This window comes from Oncorhynchus mykiss, chromosome 27, assembly GCF_013265735.2.
Source record: "Oncorhynchus mykiss isolate Arlee chromosome 27, USDA_OmykA_1.1, whole genome shotgun sequence".
Taxonomy (NCBI): domain Eukaryota; kingdom Metazoa; phylum Chordata; class Actinopteri; order Salmoniformes; family Salmonidae; genus Oncorhynchus; species Oncorhynchus mykiss.
The window spans coordinates 3952254-3974176 of NC_048591.1; the positions used below are offsets into that span (position 1 = coordinate 3952254).

Consider the following 21923-nt stretch of genomic DNA (forward strand, 5'->3'; position numbering starts at 1 on the left):
AAATGCCGTTAATCACGTCTTTCCGTTTGTCACATCCCTAACACACACGCACACGGTCGCAAACCCACATTATGCACAGGTACACCCGAACCCACCACATCCACTCTATCCATGACAAATCTGCATCCAGCTGTCTACCAAACTAACTTGTGTAACGTGGAAGTACCGAAGTGTGAGTATACGGGAGTCCCAGTTTATTGCTGTTGAACAAATGGCCTTTGTTTAATTTCAGTGGCAGAGAACGCACGTACTCAAACACACACGGCTGTTATTGAACATTAACGCACAGCACGTTCAACTTATGAAGCCTGCCAGCCTCTCTCCGTATCCTTTTCCCAGTCCCACTCAAGTTTAGATTTCTTTCCCCAATGTTTAATTCATCACATGGGGTAATGCTTCTCTCTCAATCTTTCTCTGCCTACACACACACACACACACACACCCTCTCCCACTCCTCCCATCCTAATGGATCCACTAATATAGTTATTTTACCACACATACTTACCGCTGACGTCATTAATTCTACTCTGCTCTGACTGCGGGACATATGAAATTATATTCCCACGTGATAAAACAGAGCTAATGCACACAAACGCGTGACAGAATATTACACGGCCCGGGATAGAGACGTCTGAAATCAACTGAGCTTTTTTATGAAGCGATACGTTTTCTCAACTGCCCCCCCCCCCCCCCCCCCCCCCCGGTTTGTGGTTTCTCCGGTAGATGAGGGGACTGACGGGAGTGTGAGGAACAGCGTTTGATAGGAAAGAGAAGAGAGAGAGTTTGATCTCATAGTCGGATGTGAATGATATACAAGACGGAATCGAGCTGTGCTGATCTAAGGTGTTCGTGTTGCTCTTCGTCCTCCCTCCTTCCCAACTCTTTCTTTCTCGATGTCCCTGCCTCGCCCTCGCTACCTCTCCCATTCACAGCTAAAACTTTTGGAGGGAAAGTATGAAGTTTGGAAATATTTTGCGTGCGATTCAGTTCCCTAATCAAGAGAGAGACATAATTCACCTACTTCTCCTCATGTGTACGTTTGCTAATGTAGGCAGACTTCAGACATCGGTCTAGGTGAGTCCTTTTTGGACAACGTCACCATAACTCACACACACACAGCCGTTTTATTTCCCCAAGGAAAACAACGGGCCAGAAAATCAGCCAAGTTTCAATTTCACACAGAAATGAATCAAATTGATAAATTAAGCAAAAGCTGGTGTTATGACACCTGACAACATCAGTGAGTGAGCAAAATACACACGCCTACACACACACACACACACACTGCATCCACACGCAGTCTGGAGTCTTTGGGCCTTCTTAATGTTCCATGAATATCAGGTAAACACCCTATCCCAGGTTTTGGGTGTGTGTGTGTGTGTTTATCTGTGTGTGAGTCTGCACGTTACCCACCACACACACACACACACACACACACACACAAGATGATCTGCGTCATCTTTTTTACAAAGTGCCGTCTGTGGTGATTAGCATGTTATATGAATGCAATTAGCGGTGAGTTGGATGGCAGGCAGAGTCACTAACACGCGCTGTCTGTTAGGTGTCAACACGCATGAGTTACTGCAACACCACCCACAGCTTCAGAGAGACCGAGCGAGACCAAGCCCAGCTCCCTCCTCCTGTTTTCACTTACAATAGTTAGGTGCGTAGAATTGCATATAGAACACAAATGGTGAATTACAGGATCTCTATGACTTTGTTCTCACTTTTGTTCATTTTAGCCATTTAGCAGACGCTCTCATCCAGAGCGACTTACAGTTAGTGCGTTCATCTTAAGATAATACTTTACCGGAGGCGCCGGGAGTTATTTAAGATGCTCTTCAAGGAGGTAGGGTTTCAGACGTCTTCGAAAGATGGGCAGGGACTCCGCTGTCCTGACTTTAGGGGGAAGCTTGTTCTACCAATGGGGTGCCAGGACAGAGAACAGCTTTGACTGGGCTAAGTGGCCACTCCTGTTGGGTTGGGAGGGCCAAGAGACCAGAGGTGGTGGAACCGAGTGCTCGAGTTTAGATGGAGGGTCGGGATGTAGGGTTTGAGCATTCTCATTGTCCCCTCAGTAATCTGGCAGCACCGCAACTACTGCCATATCTCGCTCTCGTTACACTCTAGCACTCTCTCTCACACACAGACACACACACACAGACACCCCCCCCCCCTCCTTTCTCTCTGCCACTCAGTCTCTCCCTGGTCAGTTAAACAATAAAAAAAATAATAAGTCTCCTTCTCGATTGTCTACTCTACTTCAAATGTGTCAATTCTAATAAGACAAAGCTGACACAAAGTTGCCTGTCACGTGAGCAGGTATAATTAGCCGCTGTGTTTGAACACACGAAGGCAAATTGTGCGATTGTATGGGAGCGGAGTCACAGGGTTCCTGGTCGGCTGGATTAGTGAAGAGGGACTTCCTTTCGTTGTGTTGACGTATCGTTCTACTACTGAAAGGGCGGTTGTCAACTCTATTGTAGGAGAAATGGAAGAAAGAAAAAGAGAGAAAGAAAGAGAGAAAGAAAGAAAGAAAGAGAAAGGGTGGAGGTTGATGAAGCTTGTGGGAGTAATACGAGAGAGAGTGATACGTGTGCTTTGTGTTGAGTTTATCTCCCGACCAGCAGCCACGCATAGGCCTACTACTGATTTCCATCACGATGGAGCGGAAATAGACTTTTCTCTCCCCAATCCACCCTATAGCCTATACTCTCTACTGCAATAGGTTAACACAGACTTTACATAGACTTTCTTTAGACAAGAAAACAGATGTATAAGGAAAATATATATATTTTTTTTAAAGGCTGGGGGGGAAAAATGGGGGCAAGAGGGATGGAGGACACAAATTGGCCTAAACCACTAAACCAAACAGGCTAATCCCCCTCTCGCTCGCTCTCTCCCGCCGTCTCTTTCCCTCTCTCCCTCCCGCTGCTCCCCAGCTAGTCCGCTGTCAGCTGCAGCCGTCTGGCAGGAGAGCCCGGTAGCGACAGGGGCTATACCCGTTAGCCCCTCGTTTGCATAATCAATATGACAACCTTCTTTTTTGGGGGGGGATGCAAACAGGATTTGGGCCAGTGGAGGTGTCGGCTGGACGGCGCGGTGCGTCAGTCATGGCCCTCTTTAACACTAATTAGATTAGGGTGATTATCCCGGCTCTCCCTTACAAGTGTACAGCCAGGATAAGTGGCCACAAAGCCTGACTCACTCAGAGTGGGCCGGGTGGGGGCCCAACGGTCTGCAGGTTATCTGCCTGGAGAGAGAGAGAGAGAGAGAGAGGAAGAGGGAGAACGAGAAAAAGAGAGAGCGAGATAGGCCCCATATCGCCTCTCAACCTTATTGTTATTCATATCATCTGGACCTAGTCGATACCTTTCTCTCTCTCTCCGCGGTGCCTGCACTAAGCAGTGACCATAAGTCTCTCTTTTTCTCCTTTCTTTCTCTTGTTCTGTCCGTCGGTCAGAAAGACAAAACAATATCACCCCGAGCGCTGCTTTGTCACTCAGCCGGGCAGTCCTGCTGGGATAAATCAGGTGTGTTTGTGTGTGTGTGTGTGAGCGTGTATAGTTCTGTACACACACACCTCCGCACGCACGCAGTAGACCTGAGGTTAGTGTATTGTTTAACTGACCAGGGATCGACTGAGTGGCAGAGAGAAAGGAGGGGGGGGGGGGTCTGTGTTGCTGTGTGGCAGGTTGTACTGTAGCACCATGTTGTTGGAGCTGCCAGATTACTGAGAGGAGAAGGAGAATGAACGCTCCTCGTGAAGGGGCCTCAGAGGGCCTCGGGCCCGCACAGGTCAGGAGGGAGAGAGTTAGGGAGAAAGAAAGAAAAAGACGAGAGAAAAGGAGAGAAGAATAAACCCAGCAGGAGAGTCATGAACACAGCCTCTCAGGCAGCGGCCCCAAGCTGACACCAGGCCAAGAACACCTCTGTTCAGGGACTTCTTCTCTTTCTCTTCTATCCCTCCCTACAGCCACACCATCACATCCTTTCAGCTTCCAGTTGTTGTTTTATTCTTTATCTACTGCCCCCCTTATGTCACCTTGTCTCCATCGTTTGTGTGTGTGTGTGTGTGTGTGTGTCAGTGCGTATTGTACAAAGCATACCAGTCCTATGTGTTTTAAGGTGTGTGTTTGCACGTCACATTTTTTGTTTGTGTGTGTTTGTGCGTTAAGGTGTGTGTCTGTCTGTTAAGATGTGTGTGTGTGTGTGTATGCTGCTTCAGCAGACAGATTGCTATTCCCCCCTCTGCCCCTGTAGAGAGTCGTATGAGGGCGTAGTGTACAATTGAAGGGAAGGATTGAAACTGATTACTTGTTAACTCCTGGCACTTACCGGCAGCCTGAAATAGAAGCCGAACGGTTGCAAATGAATTAGAGCCCTCGCGCTTCCCTCCCCTCCTTCCTTCCCCTCCTTTTTTCCTCCCTTTTTTTTCTTCTCTCTCCTCCTTCGTTTGGTGCCAAGATCATCTTTTTATATTCTGCCATGACAGATGCTGTGCTCGGTGCACCATTGTTCCCCATCAGTTTCTGGGGTCTGCGACGTACGCAAGCCAAAAGATTTCCACGTGTGATTTCAATACGACGAAGCATCCCCTCCGCTCCTCTTCACCGCCGCGCATTGTTCTTTGTGTACGAGAAGTATTTTCAATCTTTGGAGTAGTTTTTTTTTTTGGAGGGAGGAGAAAATGTTTGGGAGTGAGAGAGTGGCATTGTTTCTCGTTCCATAATAGGGCGATTCCCCCCTTTCTGATTAGGCAAAGTTTCTAATTGTGGCGACATGAAAAGGACTCTGGCTATTGAAGGAACCGGGGGGGGGGTGATTGCTCTCTCGCTCTGTCTCGCTCTTCCTTCTATCTCTGTCTTTTTTGCTCTTTGTCTTTCCCATTTCCTCCTCCCCGCCCTTTGCTTTAAAAAGAAGTCCATTTTCTTTAAAACATAGCTTTATAATTAAATTCCTTCCACCACCAGTGAGATGGGGCCCATGGACTGATGTGGTAAAGGAGTCTTGATACATGCGTCAATTCTCTCCGTGACCTGGGGTGAAATAATGTGCGAGTTGGTCCGGAGGTGCTGATTCAGTCTGGGTTTATGATTGGCGAGTGTTTAATCAGTGGCTGCCCCCCCCCTCCCAGGTGTGCTGTATTTGTGTGACACAGTGGCTTTTCAATGGGGCTCTACTGTGAGTATGTGACAATCACCTATACAGAGGGACAGGGAAACACTGGCCTCCTAGCTCGTTGAGATCAACCTCTGCGTCTATACTCCCCTCTTCTTGGCATGTGGAGCGTTCCTTTGTCACATTGCTGCGTTGCTCCCTGTATGTTGGTGGCTGTGTTCTGAGATCCACCAGGGCCTCACCAGGGCCTCAGTTACACTTTGAGTACAGGTAGTGATTAGAGGGAGGGGAGTGCATTCAGAAACTGACGAGAGATGAGATACTAGTATAGATGATGAGGATGACGATATTAACAATGACGATGAAGATGATGATGCTAGCAATAATAACAATGGTGATGAAGATGACCCATTTGACCCTGGAGCAGTCGTCTATCTAAGTCATATGGCAGGGCTATGATCCTGCTTAATTATTAAGCGGTGCTCCCCTCATCTCGCTGAACTATTAATGTGCTGTGAACTGTCAGACATTACCTGAGTGGACTGTCAGGTCTCCCCTGGTAATGCTCTCTCTAACCCTCTCACTGACCTGCTCACTCTTAAACTCCCTCTAAACTCTTAGTACTAACTACTCACTCACTCACTCACTCACTCACTCACTCACAAAATAAATAAATAAATAAATCAAACATTCTAGTGGTATAGCTTTTTTCTACCTCATCATTTGTCACAAAGTAACTCGGTCTAAACGCTTACTCCCTAAACTCTAAACCCTTACTCCCTAAACCCTTGCTCCATACTCCCTGGTTTCTGTCAGCCCTGGCATGGGTGTGTTGGAGAGGGTGGAGTGGAGGCAGGCAGCCATTAAATCAGTCAAATATTACAGCTCATCTCCCCCCACTTTTTATCGACTGCACTTAACCCTCTTTTGGGAGCAACATAAAGTGGAGAATGGGTTACCCCACTTTTAATGGAGTTCTTATTGGGATTATGCTTTTTGGGATTTTGCTAAGAGTAGTAAATCGTGTCTAGTGAGCTAGGACAGAGGGGGTGTGACTCTGTCAGGGGGGGCGGGGGGGTGGGGGCATCGTGATCTGATTAAAAACATCCTCTAAGTCCCAAATGGAACCCTATTCCCTATATATCGTGCACTACTTTTGACCTTTACGACGCAGCCCCTGACTTTTGTCTGTGTTTCCATTGTAGAGGGGGACAAGTGACAGCCCCACCATTCATTATCTCAACCCCACCCCTCTGCCCCCCCCCAATCCTCTTAACAGTTTAAAATAGCTACTACCTCTGTGCGTATACTAGAGGTCGACCGATTTAGTCGGCACGGCCGATTTTCACGTTTTCATAACAATCGGTAATCTGCATTTTTGGACGCCGATTATGGCAGATTACATAGCAGTCCACTAGGAGACTGCGTGGCAGGCTGACCACCTGTTATACGAGTGCAGCAAGGAGCCACGGTAAATTGATAGTTAGCAAAAACAATCAATCTTAACATAATCACTAGTTAACTACACATGGTTGATGACTTTACTAGTTTAACTAGATTGTCCTGCGTTGCATATAATCAGTGCGGTGCCTGTTAATTTAGCATTGAATATCAGCCTACTTCGCCAAACGCGTGATGATTTAACAAAAGCTCATTCGCGTCAGGGTATACGCAGCAGTGTGGACCACCTGGCTCGTTGCCAACTGTGTGAAGACCATTTCTTCCTAACAAAGACCGTAATTAATTTGCCAGAATTTGACATAACATCGTGTTATGTTATGCCATAACATAACATTGAATGTTGTGCAATGTAACAGCAATATTTAGACTTATAGATGCCACCCGTTTGATAAAATACGGAAACGTTCTGTATTTCACTGAAAGAATAAACGTTTTTGTTTTCGAAAGGATCGTTTCCGGATTTGACCATATTAATGACCCAAGGCTCGTATTTCTGTGTGTTTATTATATTATAGTTAAGTCTGTGATTTGATATTTGATAGAGCAGTCTGACTGAGCGGTGGTAGGCAGCAGCAGGCTCGTAAGCATTCATTCAAACAGCACTTTCTTGCGTTTGCCAGCAGCTCTTCGCAATGCTTGAAGCACAGCCCTGTTTATGACTTCAAGCCTAGCAACTCCAGAGATTAGGCTGGCAATACTATAGTGCCTATAAGAACATCCAATAGTCAAAGGTATATGAAATACAAATGGTATAGAGAGAAATAGTCCTATAATTCCTATAAAAACTACAACCTAAAACTTCTTAACTGGGAATATTGAAGTCTCATGTTAAAAGGAACCACCAGCTTTCATATGTTCTCATGTTCTGAGCAAGGAACTTAAACGTTAACATATTGCACGTTTACTTTCTTCTCCAACAGTGTTTTTGCATTATTTAAACCAAATTGAACATTTCATTATTTATTTGAGACTAAATTGATTTTATTCATATATTATATTAAGTTAAAATAAAAGTGTTTATTCAGTATTGTTGTAATTGTCATTATTACAAATATATATATATATACAAATCGGCCAATTTAATCGGTATCGGCTTTTTTTGGGGGGGGGTCCTCCAATAATCGGTATCGGCGTTGAAAAATCATAATCGGTCGACCTCTAGTGCCAACGCACAGGAGTACAATTTCTATTGGTGGGGACCTGTACAAACGGAGTTACAGAGATGACAATCAGGGATTGAGAGCCGAGTCGTTCATATCTTATTGTACAGTGGCAACCTCCTCTAGCCCCCATGTCGCTTTATTCCATTCAAACCACACACGCACAAACACACGCACGCACAAACACACACACACACACACACACACACACACACACACACACACACACACACACGCACAAATACACACACACACGCACAAACCACACACACGCACAAACACACACACACATGCACGCACAAACACACACACACACACGCACAAACACACACGCACGCACAAACACACACACACACACGCACAAAAACACACACACAAAAGCACACGTGATCAGTGGACGCTGCGTCAGTGGGATAGGCCTCCTCTGCATCACACATCTCTCTCTCTCTCTCCTTTAATACATATTCCTGCTGTGTTTATCAGCTGTCTTAACAACTTTAAATGCTCACTGACACGCTTGGTTGACGAGGTGAGATGTTGCTCTGACTGATAATATTGTCTTCTCCTTCATGCCGTCGCCCCTCCTCGCACTTTCTTTTTCTGTCTGTCACCCGTGCTTTCTCTCTCTCTCTTTCTCTCTCATTTTCCGTCTCTCTCTCACTTTCTTTCTCTCGCGCTGATATTTGACAGCAGTCATCTTACTCGCCCCCCATTCATTTTCTTGGAGCTGTCGCTCTGCGTCTGTCTTTGTGGAGGATACCCCGTCTTGTGGTGACAAGTTTATTGCTTTTAAGCTGTGCCTTGTGTGGTGATATTGGTACTTTGTGGTTACTCTGTGTGGTGGGTTTGTGTAGTGCTTAACTGATGATGAGGGGGGAGAGTGTGTATGATGTATGAACACACGTCTACACAGCTTTGAATCAGCTGTACAGGTGTGTGTGGCTTAGCATGCTACTGTTTGGTTAGTTGCGAGGGGCGTGCTCTGTCCTAATACATTGTGTCCTCATGATGCAGGTTGTCTTCCTAATACTTTGTGTCCTCATGATGCAGGTTGTCTTCCTAATACTTTGTGTCCTCATGATGCAGGTTGTCCTCCTAATACATTGTGTCCTCATGATGCAGTTTGTCGTCCTAATACATTGTGTCCTCGTGATGCAGTTTGTCGTCCTAATACATTGTGTCCTCGTGATGCAGTTTGTCCTCCTAATACATTGTGTCCTCATGATGCAGATTGTCCTCCAAATACTTTGTGTCCTCATGATGCAGTTTGTCCTCCTAATACATTATGTCCTCATGATGCAGTTTGTCCTCCTAATACATTATGTCCTCATTATGCAGTTTGTCCTCCTAATACTTTGTGTCCTCATATGATGCAGTTTGTCCTCCTAATACATTGTGTCCTCATGATGCAGTTTGTCCTCCTAATACTTTGTGTCCTCATGATGCAGGTTGTCTTCCTAATACATTGTGTCCTCATGATGCAGTGTGTCCTCCTAATACATTGTGTCCTCATGATGCAGGTTGGCCTCCTAATACATTGTGTCCTCATGATGCAGTTTGTCGTCCTAATACATTGTGTCCTTGTGATGCAGTTTGTCCTCCTAATACATTGTGTCCTCATGATGCAGTTTGTCCTCCTAATACATTGTGTCCTCATGATGCAGGTTGTCCTCCTAATACATTGTGTCCTCATGATGCAGGTTGTCCTCCTAATACATTGTGTCCTCATGATGCATGTTGTCCTCCTAATACATTGTGTCCTCATGATGCAGTTTGTCCTCCTAATACATTGTGTCCTCGTGATGCAGTTTGTCCTCCTAATACATTGTGTCCTCGTGATGCAGGTTTTCCTCCTAATACATTGTGTCCTCATGATGCAGTTTGTCGTCCTAATACATTGTGTCCTCATGATGCAGTTTGTCCTCCTAATACATTGTGTCCTCATAATGCAGGTTGGCCTCCTAATACATTGTGTCCTCATGATGCAGTTTGTCCACCAAATACTTTGTCCTCATGATGCAGTTTGTCCTCCTAATACATTGTGTCCTCATGATGCAGTTTGTCCTCCTAATACATTGTGTCCTCATGATGCAGGTTGTCTTCCTAATACTTTGTGTCCTCATGATGCAGGTTGTCTTCCTAATACTTTGTGTCCTCATGATGCAGTGTGTCCTCCTAATACATTGTGTCCTCATGATGCAGTTTGTCCTCCTAATACATTGTGTCCTCATGATGCAGTTTGTCCTCCTAATACTTTGTGTCCTCATGATGCAGGTTGTCTTCCTAATACATTGTGTCCTCATGATGCAGTGTGTCCTCCTAATACATTGTGTCCTCATGATGCAGTTTGTCGTCCTAATACATTGTGTCCTTGTGATGCAGTTTGTCCTCCTAATACATTGTGTCCTCATGATGCAGTTTGTCCTCCTAATACATTGTGTCCTCATGATGCAGGTTGTCCTCCTAATACATTGTGTCCTCATGATGCAGGTTGTCCTCCTAATACATTGTGTCCTCATGATGCATGTTGTCCTCCTAATACATTGTGTCCTCATGATGCAGTTTGTCCTCCTAATACATTGTGTCCTCGTGATGCAGTTTGTCCTCCTAATACATTGTGTCCTCGTGATGCAGGTTTTCCTCCGAATACATTGTGTCCTCATGATGCAGTTTGTCGTCCTAATACATTGTGTCCTCATGATGCAGTTTGTCCTCCTAATACATTGTGTCCTCATAATGCAGGTTGGCCTCCTAATACATTGTGTCCTCATGATGCAGTTTGTCCACCAAATACTTTGTCCTCATGATGCAGTTTGTCCTCCTAATACATTGTGTCCTCATGATGCAGTTTGTCCTCCTAATACATTGTGTCCTCATGATGCAGGTTGTCTTCCTAATACTTTGTGTCCTCATGATGCAGGTTGTCTTCCTAATACTTTGTGTCCTCATGATGCAGTGTGTCCTCCTAATACATTGTGTCCTCATGATGCAGTTTGTCCTCCTAATACATTGTGTCCTCATGATGCAGTTTGTCCTCCTAATACTTTGTGTCCTCATGATGCAGGTTGTCTTCCTAATACATTGTGTCCTCATGATGCAGTGTGTCCTCCTAATACATTGTGTCCTCATGATGCAGGTTGGCCTCCTAATACATTGTGTCCTCATGATGCAGTTTGTCGTCCTAATACATTGTGTCCTTGTGATGCAGTTTGTCCTCCTAATACATTGTGTCCTCATGATGCAGTTTGTCCTCCTAATACATTGTGTCCTCATGATGCAGGTTGTCCTCCTAATGCATTGTGTCCTCATGATGCAGGTTGTCCTCCTAATACATTGTGTCCTCATGATGCATGTTGTCCTCCTAATACATTGTGTCCTCATGATGCAGTTTGTCCTCCTAATACATTGTGTCCTCGTGATGCAGTTTGTCCTCCTAATACATTGTGTCCTCGTGATGCAGGTTTTCCTCCTAATACATTGTGTCCTCATGATGCAGTTTGTCCTCCTAATACATTGTGTCCTCGTGATGCAGTTTGTCCTCCTAATACATTGTGTCCTCGTGATGCAGGTTTTCCTCCTAATACATTGTGTCCTCATGATGCAGTTTGTCGTCCTAATACATTGTGTCCTCATGATGCAGTTTGTCCTCCTAATACATTGTGTCCTCATAATGCAGGTTGGCCTCCTAATACATTGTGTCCTCATGATGCAGTTTGTCCACCAAATACTTTGTCCTCATGATGCAGTTTGTCCTCCTAATACATTGTGTCCTCATGATGCAGTTTGTCCTCCTAATACATTGTGTCCTCATGATGCAGGTTGTCTTCCTAATACTTTGTGTCCTCATGATGCAGGTTGTCTTCCTAATACTTTGTGTCCTCATGATGCAGTGTGTCCTCCTAATACATTGTGTCCTCATGATGCAGTTTGTCCTCCTAATACATTGTGTCCTCATGATGCAGTTTGTCCTCCTAATACTTTGTGTCCTCATGATGCAGGTTGTCTTCCTAATACATTGTGTCCTCATGATGCAGTGTGTCCTCCTGATGCATGTTGTCGTCCTAATACATTGTGTCCTCATGATGCAGTTTGTCCTCCTAATACATTGTGTCCTCATAATGCAGGTTGGCCTCCTAATACATTGTGTCCTCATGATGCAGTTTGTCCACCAAATACTTTGTCCTCATGATGCAGTTTGTCCTCCTAATACATTGTGTCCTCATGATGCAGTTTGTCCTCCTAATACATTGTGTCCTCATGATGCAGGTTGTCTTCCTAATACTTTGTGTCCTCATGATGCAGGTTGTCTTCCTAATACTTTGTGTCCTCATGATGCAGTGTGTCCTCCTAATACATTGTGTCCTCATGATGCAGTTTGTCCTCCTAATACATTGTGTCCTCATGATGCAGTTTGTCCTCCTAATACTTTGTGTCCTCATGATGCAGGTTGTCTTCCTAATACATTGTGTCCTCATGATGCAGTGTGTCCTCCTGATGCATGTTGTCCTCCTAATACATTGTGTCCTCATGATGCAGTTTGTCCTCCTAATACATTGTGTCCTCGTGATGCAGTTTGTCCTCCTAATACATTGTGTCCTCGTGATGCAGGTTTTCCTCCTAATACATTGTGTCCTCATGATGCAGTTTGTCCTCCTAATACATTGTGTCCTCGTGATGCAGTTTGTCCTCCTAATACATTGTGTCCTCGTGATGCAGGTTTTCCTCCTAATACATTGTGTCCTCATGATGCAGTTTGTCGTCCTAATACATTGTGTCCTCATGATGCAGTTTGTCCTCCTAATACATTGTGTCCTCATAATGCAGGTTGGCCTCCTAATACATTGTGTCCTCATGATGCAGTTTGTCCACCAAATACTTTGTCCTCATGATGCAGTTTGTCCTCCTAATACATTGTGTCCTCATGATGCAGTTTGTCCTCCTAATACATTGTGTCCTCATGATGCAGGTTGTCTTCCTAATACTTTGTGTCCTCATGATGCAGGTTGTCTTCCTAATACTTTGTGTCCTCATGATGCAGTGTGTCCTCCTAATACATTGTGTCCTCATGATGCAGTTTGTCCTCCTAATACATTGTGTCCTCATGATGCAGTTTGTCCTCCTAATACTTTGTGTCCTCATGATGCAGGTTGTCTTCCTAATACATTGTGTCCTCATGATGCAGTGTGTCCTCCTAATACATTGTGTCCTCATGATGCAGGTTGGCCTCCTAATACATTGTGTCCTCATGATGCAGTTTGTCGTCCTAATACATTGTGTCCTTGTGATGCAGTTTGTCCTCCTAATACATTGTGTCCTCATGATGCAGTTTGTCCTCCTAATACATTGTGTCCTCATGATGCAGGTTGTCCTCCTAATGCATTGTGTCCTCATGATGCAGGTTGTCCTCCTAATACATTGTGTCCTCATGATGCATGTTGTCCTCCTAATACATTGTGTCCTCATGATGCAGTTTGTCCTCCTAATACATTGTGTCCTCGTGATGCAGTTTGTCCTCCTAATACATTGTGTCCTCGTGATGCAGGTTTTCCTCCTATTACATTGTGTCCTCATGATGCAGTTTGTCCTCCTAATACATTGTGTCCTCATGATGCAGTTTGTCCTCCTAATACATTGTGTCCTCTTAATGCAGGTTGGCCTCCTAATACATTGTGTCCTCATGATGCAGTTTGTCCACCAAATACATTGTGTCCTCATGATGCAGTTTGTCCTCCTAATACATTGTGTCCTCATGATGCAGTTTGTCCTCCTAATACATTGTGTCCTCATGATGCAGGTTGTCCTCCTAATACATTGTGTCCTCATGATGCAGTTTGTCCTCCTAATAATTTATGTCCTCATATGATGCAGTTTGTCCTCCTAATACTTTGTGTCCTCATATGATGCAGTTTGTCCTCCTAATACATTATGTCCTCATGATGCAGTTTGTCCTCCTAATACTTTGTGTCCTCATGATGCAGTTTGTCCTCATGATGCAGTGTGTCCTCCTAATACATTGTGTCCTCATGATGCAGTTTGTCCTCCTAATACATTGTGTCCTCATGATGCAGTTTGTCCTCCTAATAATTTATGTCCTCATATGATGCAGTTTGTCCTCCTAATACTTTGTGTCCTCATATGATGCAGTTTGTCCTCCTAATACATTATGTCCTCATGATGCAGGTTGGCCTCCTAATACATTGTGTACTCATGATGCAGTTTGTCCTCCTAATACTTTGTGTCCTCATGATGCAGTTTGTCCTCATGATGCAGTGTGTCCTCCTAATACATTGTGTCCTCCTAATACATTGTGTCCTCATGATGCAGGTTGTCCTCCTAATACATTGTCTTTATACTGTATACCTTTTGATTTTGCTATCCATTCCCAGTATCTCTGAGGACAGCTCTCTATCTCCAGGCTCAGATCTTAAGTCTCTGAAGGTGTAAATTAAGCCCTCCTCAGGAGTGCGGTGGTGAAAGGGTTACATCCACCAGCCAGGGCAGGTTGAGGAGGCCTGAGAGGGGAGTGCTAGGATAATGCATAGGTGATGAGCCCTGGGCTAATGGACCTCTCTGTTAGCCCTGGAAAATCCAATGACTTGCCTTCCTTTGCACCTCAAGTCCCTATGTCCCCTCCATTCATGCTGACTCAAGATATTCATCTCCACCATGTCAAGTAGGGGGAATAAGTGAGAAAGAGGGAGTGAGAGAAAGAGAGGAGGCGAGGTAGGAAAACCTGAAGACCTAATGCAATTATTTGAAACTTGACCACTGACGAGAAAGAATTGTGCCGGATTGGATGGCTGCCTTTTTACGGGCTTCTAACCAACTGTGCTATTTTGTTAGTTTTTTCACGTTTTGTAACTTATTTTATACATAATGTTGCTGTTACCGTCTCTTATGACCAAAAATAACTTCTGGACATCAGAACCGCAATAACTCACCTCAAACTGGACAAATATTTTTTTCTTTAACGAGTCTGACTCAAAGGATATACTGCTTTCTCAGGAACGAGCCCAAATCCCTGTCATTTGCGTAAAGAAAAGACGGAGAAAAAAAGGGCAGAGGTCAGGCTGCCTTCTGAGAATTCGTAGGCGAGTGAGTAAACCTCTACTACCATCCGTTCTATTGGCCAACGTGCAATCATTGGAAAACAAAATGGATGAAAATCTATCCTACTAACGGGACATTATAAACTGTAATATCTTATGTTTCACCGAGTCGTGGCTGAACGACGACTCCAACACCATCATTAAGTTTGCTGACGACACAACAGTGGTAGGCCTGATTACCAACAACGATGAGACAGCCTATAGGCAGGAAGTCAGAGACCTGGCAATGTGGTGCCAGGACAACAACCTCTCCATCAATATGAGCAAGACAAAGGATCTGATCGTGGACTACAGGAAAGGGCAGGCCGAACAGGTCCCCATTAACATCGACGTGGCTGTAGTGGAGCGGGTAGAGAGTTTCATGTTCCTTGGTGTCCACATCACCAACGAACTATCATGGTCCAAACACACCAAGACAGTTGTGAAGAGAGCACAGCAACACCTTTTTTCCCCTCAGGAGACTGAAAAGATTTGGCATGGGTCCCCAGACCCTCATAAAAGTTCTACAACTGCACCATCGAGAGCATCACCGCCTGGTATGGCAACTGCTCTGCATCGGACCGTAAGGCGCTACAGAGGGTAGTGCGTACGTTCAAGTACATCACTGGAGCCAAGCTTCCTGCCGTCCAGGATCTATATACTAGGCATGTCAGAGGAAAGCCCAAAAAATTGTCAAAGACTCAAGTCACCCAAGTCATAAACTGTTCTCTCTGCTACCGCATGGCAAGTGGTACCGGAACGCCAAGTCTAGGACCAAAAGGCTCCTTAACCTCTCTGGGATATGTGGGACGCGTCCCACCTGGCCTTAAGCCAGGGAAAATGCAGAGCGCCAAATTCAAATAAATTACTATAAAAATCTAACTTAATCATTAAATCACACAGGCAAGATAGCAAATTAAAGCTACACTTGTTGTGAATCCGGCTAACATGTCAGATTTCAAAAATACTTTTCGGCGAAAGCAAACGAAGCTATTACCTGAGGATAGCACCTCCGTAAACAAAGAGAGAAACCATATTTCAACCCTGCAGGCGCGACACAAAATGCAGAAATAAAAATATAATTCATGCCTTACCTTTGACGAGCTTCTTTTGTTGGCACTCCAATAGGTCCCCTAAACATCACAAATGGTCCTTTTGTTCGATTAATTCCGTCAATATATATCCAAAATGTCAATTTATTTGGCGGAAAAACACCGGTTCCAACTTGCTCAACGTGACTACAAAATATCTCAAAAGTTACCTGTAAACTTTGCCAAAACATTTCAAACTACTTTTGTAATACAACTTTGGGTATTTTTTATTGTAAATACTTTGTATTAAAATTGAAGACGGGATGATCTGTGTTCAATACAGGAAGAAAACAAACTGAAGCATGCTTTCTGGTCACGCGCCTCATCTAACAGTACACTTCAAGTGACCCTCGTTCAAGATGGTCGTACTTCTTCATTACACAAAGGAATAACGTCAACCAATTTCTAAAGACTGTTGACATCCAGTGGAAGCGATAGGAACTGCAAGAACGTCCCTTAGAAATCTGGATTCCCAATGAAAACCCATTGAAAAGAGTGTGACCTCAACAAAAAAAAAATCTGAATGGTTTGTCCTCTGGGTATCACCTGCTAAATAACTTCTGTTATACTCACAGACATGATTCAAACTGTTTCAGAAACTTCAGAGTGTTTTCTATCCAAATCTACTAATAATATGCATATCTTATCGTCTGGGGATGAGTAGCAGTTAATTGAATTTGGGCATGCATTTCATCCGGACATATAAAATACTGCCCCCTGTCACCAAGAATTTAACAGCTTCTACCCCCAAGCCATAAGATTGCTGAACAATTCATCAAATTGCCACCTGGACTATTTACATTGACCCCCCCATTTGTTTTTACACTGCTGTTGCTCACTGTTTATTATCTGTTTATTATCTATGCATAGTCACTTTACCCCTACCTACCCAGGCAGACTAAATAACTTTTTTGCCCGCTTTGAGGACAATACAGTGCCACTGACACGGCCTGCAACGAAAACATGCGGTCTCTCCTTCACTGCAGCCGAGGTGAGTAAGACATTTAAACGTGTTAACCCTCGCAAGGCTGCAGGCCCAGATGGCATCCCCAGCCGCGCCCTCAGAGCATGCGCAGACCAGCTGGCCGGTGTGTTTACGGACATATTCAATCAATCCCTATACCAGTCTGCTGTTCCCACATGCTTCAAGAGGGCCACCATTGTTCCTGTTCCCAAGAAAGCTAAGGTAACTGAGCTAAATGACTACCGCCCCGTAGCACTCACATCCGTCATCATGAAGTGCTTTGAGAGACTAGTCAAGGACCATATCACCTCCACCCTACCTGACACCCTAGACCCACTCCAATTTGCTTACCGCCCAAATAGGTCCACAGACGATGCAATCTCAACCACACTGCACACTGCCCTAACCCATCTGGACAAGAGGAATACCTATGTGAGAATGCTGTTCATCGACTACAGCTCGGCATTCAACACCATAGTACCCTCCAAGCTCGTCATCAAGCTCGAGACCCTGGGTCTCGACCCCGCCCTGTGCAACTGGGTACTGGACTTCCTGACGGGCCGCCCCCAGGTGGTGAGGGTAGGCAACAACATCTCCTCCCCGCTGATCCTCAACACTGGGGCCCCACAAGGGTGCGTTCTGAGCCCTCTCCTGTACTCCCTGTTCACCCACGACTGCGTGGCCACGCACGCCTCCAACTCAATCATCAAGTTTGCGGACGACACAACAGTGGTAGGCTTGATTACCAACAACGATGAGACGGCCTACAGGGAGGAGGTGAGGGCCCTCGGAGTGTGGTGTCAGGAAAACAACCTCACACTCAACGTCAACAAAACTAAGGAGATGATTGTGGACTTCAGGAAACAGCAGAGGGAACACCCCCCTATCCACATCGATGGAACAGTAGTGGAGAGGGTAGCAAGTTTTAAGTTCCTCGGCATACACATCACAGACAAACTGAATTGGTCCACTCACACAGACAGTATCGTGAAGAAGGCGCAGCAGCGCCTCTTCAACCTCAGGAGGCTGAAGAAATTCGGCTTGTCACCAAAAGCACTCACAAACTTCTACAGATGCACAATCGAGAGCATCCTGGCGGGCTGTATCACCGCCTGGTATGGCAACTGCACCGCCCTCAACCGTAAGGCTCTCCAGAGGGTAGTGAGGTCTGCACAACGCATCACCGGGGGCAAACTACCTGCCCTCCAGGACACCTACACCACCCGATGTCACAGGAAGGCCATAAAGATCATCAAGGACATCAACCACCCGAGCCACTGCCTGTTCACCCCGCTATCATCCAGAAGGCGAGGTCAGTACAGGTGCATCAAAGCTGGGACCGAGAGACTGAAAAACAGCTTCTATCTCAAGGCCATCAGACTGTTAAACAGCCACCACTAACACTGAGTGGCTGCTGCCAACACACTGACACTGACTCAACTCCAGCCACTTTAATAATGGGAATTGATGGGAAATGATGTAAATATATCACTAGCCACTTTAAACAATGCTACCTTATATAAATGTTACTTACCCTACATTATTCATCTCATATGCATACGTATATACTGTACTCTATATCATCGACGGTATCCTTATGTAATCCTTATGTAAACTCATGTATCACTAGCCACTTTATACTATACTATGCCACTTTGTTTACATACTCATCTCATTTGTACATACTGTACCCGATACCATCTACTGTATCTTGCCTATGCTGCTCTGTACCATCACTCATTCATATATCCTTATGTACATATTCTTTATCCCCTTACACTGTGTACAAGACAGTAGTTTTGGAATTGTTAGTTAGATTACTTGTTATTACTGCATTGTCGGAACTAGAAGCACAAGCATTTCGCTACACTCGCATTAACATCTGCTAACCATGTGTATGTGACAAATAAAATTTGATTTGATTTGATTTGATGTACAAATTACGTCGACTAACCTGTACCCCCGCACATCGGTACCGTTACCCCCTGTATATTGCCTCGTTATTTTATTGTGTTACTTTTCATAATTAAAAAAAAAAACTTTAGTTTGTTTTGGTAAATATCTTCTTAACTCTTTCTAGACCTGCATTGTTGGTTAAGGGCTTGTAAGTAAGCATTTCACGGTAAGGTCGGCACATGTGACAGATGTTTGATTTGATTTGATCTGGAGCTCCAGCTTTAATTAATTGTGTGCTGCCAGGAGCTACAGTAGGATTAGAGAAGGACATCCATGTGCGAGAGAGAGAGAGTGATACGGTATGTAGTTAGGGAAAAATGATATAGGATCCATGTGTGAGAGCGAGAGAGACACAGAGAAAGGGATTAGATGTAGTAGAGCGAGAGAGAGATGTAGATGTTGGCTAATGATGCTGACAGGGCCAGACATCAGACTTAGACAGAGCTGCAGCCTCTCAGCCCCCAGACAGACTCCTAGTCATCCCTCTCTCCCTCCAGCTGATGGATACGCCAGACATCTCCAATTTGCTAATATTGGCCCGGCAGCAAAAGGGCAGAGCATTAAATGGAGCTCTTTCTAACACGTTGACTTGTTTGTCCTCTTTTACTTAATTAAGTAGGGATAAATAATGATCCTTTTTACGGGAACAAACACAGGACAAAGCTTTTTTTCTTATTTTCCCCTTCCCTTTCCTTCGATGCTGTTGGTTGACTGATTTCGCGAGAGCAGCTTGCTCTGTGGCCGGGGTTGTCCAATTGGATGTCCTCTCTCTCTCTCGCTCTCTCGCTCTGCTCCCTTCATCTCTCTCTTTTATCACTCGCTGGCCATTTCCTCTACTTTCCTTTTCTTTCTCTTTGTCTTTTTAATCAAAAGCCCTCGTGTTTCCCTTCTGCTTTTACTTACCTAGGTCAGATACCGAAGGGGAGAAATATTTATCTCTACTTCTAATTTCTATCCTGAACAAAAATATAAAGCAACGTGTAAAGTGTTTCATGAGCTGAAATAAAAGATCCCAGAAATGTTCCGTATGCACAAAAAGCCAATTCCTCTCAAATGTTGTGCACAAATTTGTTTACATCCCTGTTAGTGAGCATTTCTCCTTTGCCAAGATAATCCATCCACCTGACAGGTGTGGCATATCAAGAAGCAGATTAAACAGCATGATCATTACACAGGTGCAGCTTGTGCTGGGGACAATAAAAGGCCACTCTAAAATGTGCAGTTTTGTCACACAACACAATGCCACAGATGTCTCAAGTTTTGAAGGAGCGTCCAATTGTCATGCTGACTGCAGGAATGCCCACCAGAGCTGTTGCCATATGTTTCAGCATGATAATGCACAGCCCCATGTTGCTGAAAATGTCCCAGATCTTCCATGGCCTGCATACCCATTGAGCATGTTTGGATGCTCTGGATCGGCGTGTACGACAGCGTGTTCCAGTTCCCGCCAATGTCGAATAACTTTGCACAGCCATTGAAGAGGAGTGGGACAACATCCCACAGGCCACAATCAACAGCCTGATCAACTCTATGGGAAGGAGATGTGTGGCGCTGCATGAGGCAAATGGTGGTCCCACCAGATACTGACTGGTTTTCAGATCCACACTCCTTTTTTTTTAAAGGAATCTGTGACCTGTAATTTGAAATCCAGGTATTAGGACCTAATGAATGTATTTCAACTGACTGATTTCCTCATATGAACGGTAACTCAGTAAAATCTTTGAAATTGTTGCATGTTGTGTTTATACTTTTGCTCAGTGTCGTGCATTATTTGTCTAGCTCACAAATAATGTAGACTGGCTCTTAAATAAGCTATTCAATGAAATAAGCATCTATTAATGAGGTTATTAGTATCTTATGGCGTTGCAAAATTCCGTTAACTTTCCCAGAAATAATGTAATAACTGGTATTTCTGAAAAACCCGTGACTTTTGGCAAAGTTACCGGAATTTGCAATCTTAGTAAGTCACACTGTGTGTGTGTTAAGGTAGTGTGGCTGTAAACTGATCAGTTTTATAAAGTTACCTAAAGGAGAAGTGATGTCACAATGTCTCCCTGATCGTTAATAAAAGAGCATTCAACAAACCACTATTAAACATTAGAGACAGTCAGAGCTTATGCGGGGTGGAGTCCATAGTGCCAACTCCTAACCCCCCCCCCCCCTCTGTCTTTCTCACTCTCTTGATTTTTCTCTCTCTCCTCTCTGTCTCCCTTTCCATCTCCTCCTCGTCTGTCTCTTTCTTCCCACTATCTCTCTCTCTCTCCCTCTCTCTTTTTCTCCCCCTCTAATCTGCCCCCTATGGATGTCGAACCAGCCACTTCCTTCTCGGCGGCCTTGTGTTACACCGACATTACTATCTGCACTGCCTCAAATACAAATTGGATGAACAGCCCCTGACACTTTTTCAATATTATTACATTAAACCAAGTGGATGTTGATTGATAACCTAATATTGGGCTAATGCAAAACATCAATCTTGGCAAGTATATTAATTATTTAATATCGCAGGCCTAATTCAGAAATCAATGTTGAAGGCAGAGGGAGCAAGAGAGGGGTGGACGGACAGACTGGCGAGGGAAGGAAAGGGAAAAAGAGCAGGAGTCCCTGAAGACCTGATAAGAGAGGGAGAGAATATGATGTTTTAGAAGAAGAGAGGAGCGAGTGTTAAAGGGGCCTTTGTGAGTCCTCCTCTCTCTGTGTGCTGCTTGTTCTGTATTCATTTGCCAATAACATGGTCCTCCTGTCTTGTGTGTCCCTGTGGCCTAGAGGCCTCTAATGGAATGAGCTGTCCCTTCAGTCCTAGGATGGACAGACAGGGCTGGATAGGGGACCGGAGGGGTCGGGGGTTATTGATGAAGTCATGACAGGACTAGCCATTGAGGGGGAGGGAGAGGGAGAGAGTGCCTAGAGAGATACAGTAGATAGATAGATAGACAGAGAGAGGTATGGGGGAGGGGAGAGAGAGAGCGAGGCTAGAGCGCAAATTGAAGGAGAGTGAGGGAGCAAGATTTGACTGCAGCCCCAGCTCTTGCTCCAGCTCCATGTGAAATTGTTTCCCGCTAATTGCGCTTCGTTAGATAAC

The 21923-nt window shown here is 44.7% G+C and overlaps 1 long non-coding RNA gene across 1 annotated transcript in view; it reads left to right on the top strand.

Annotated features, from left to right (window-relative positions):
* Positions 1–21923, top strand: part of LOC118936606 — an 84185-nt gene that overhangs the window by 60168 nt on the left and 2094 nt on the right. The window lies entirely within an intron of this gene.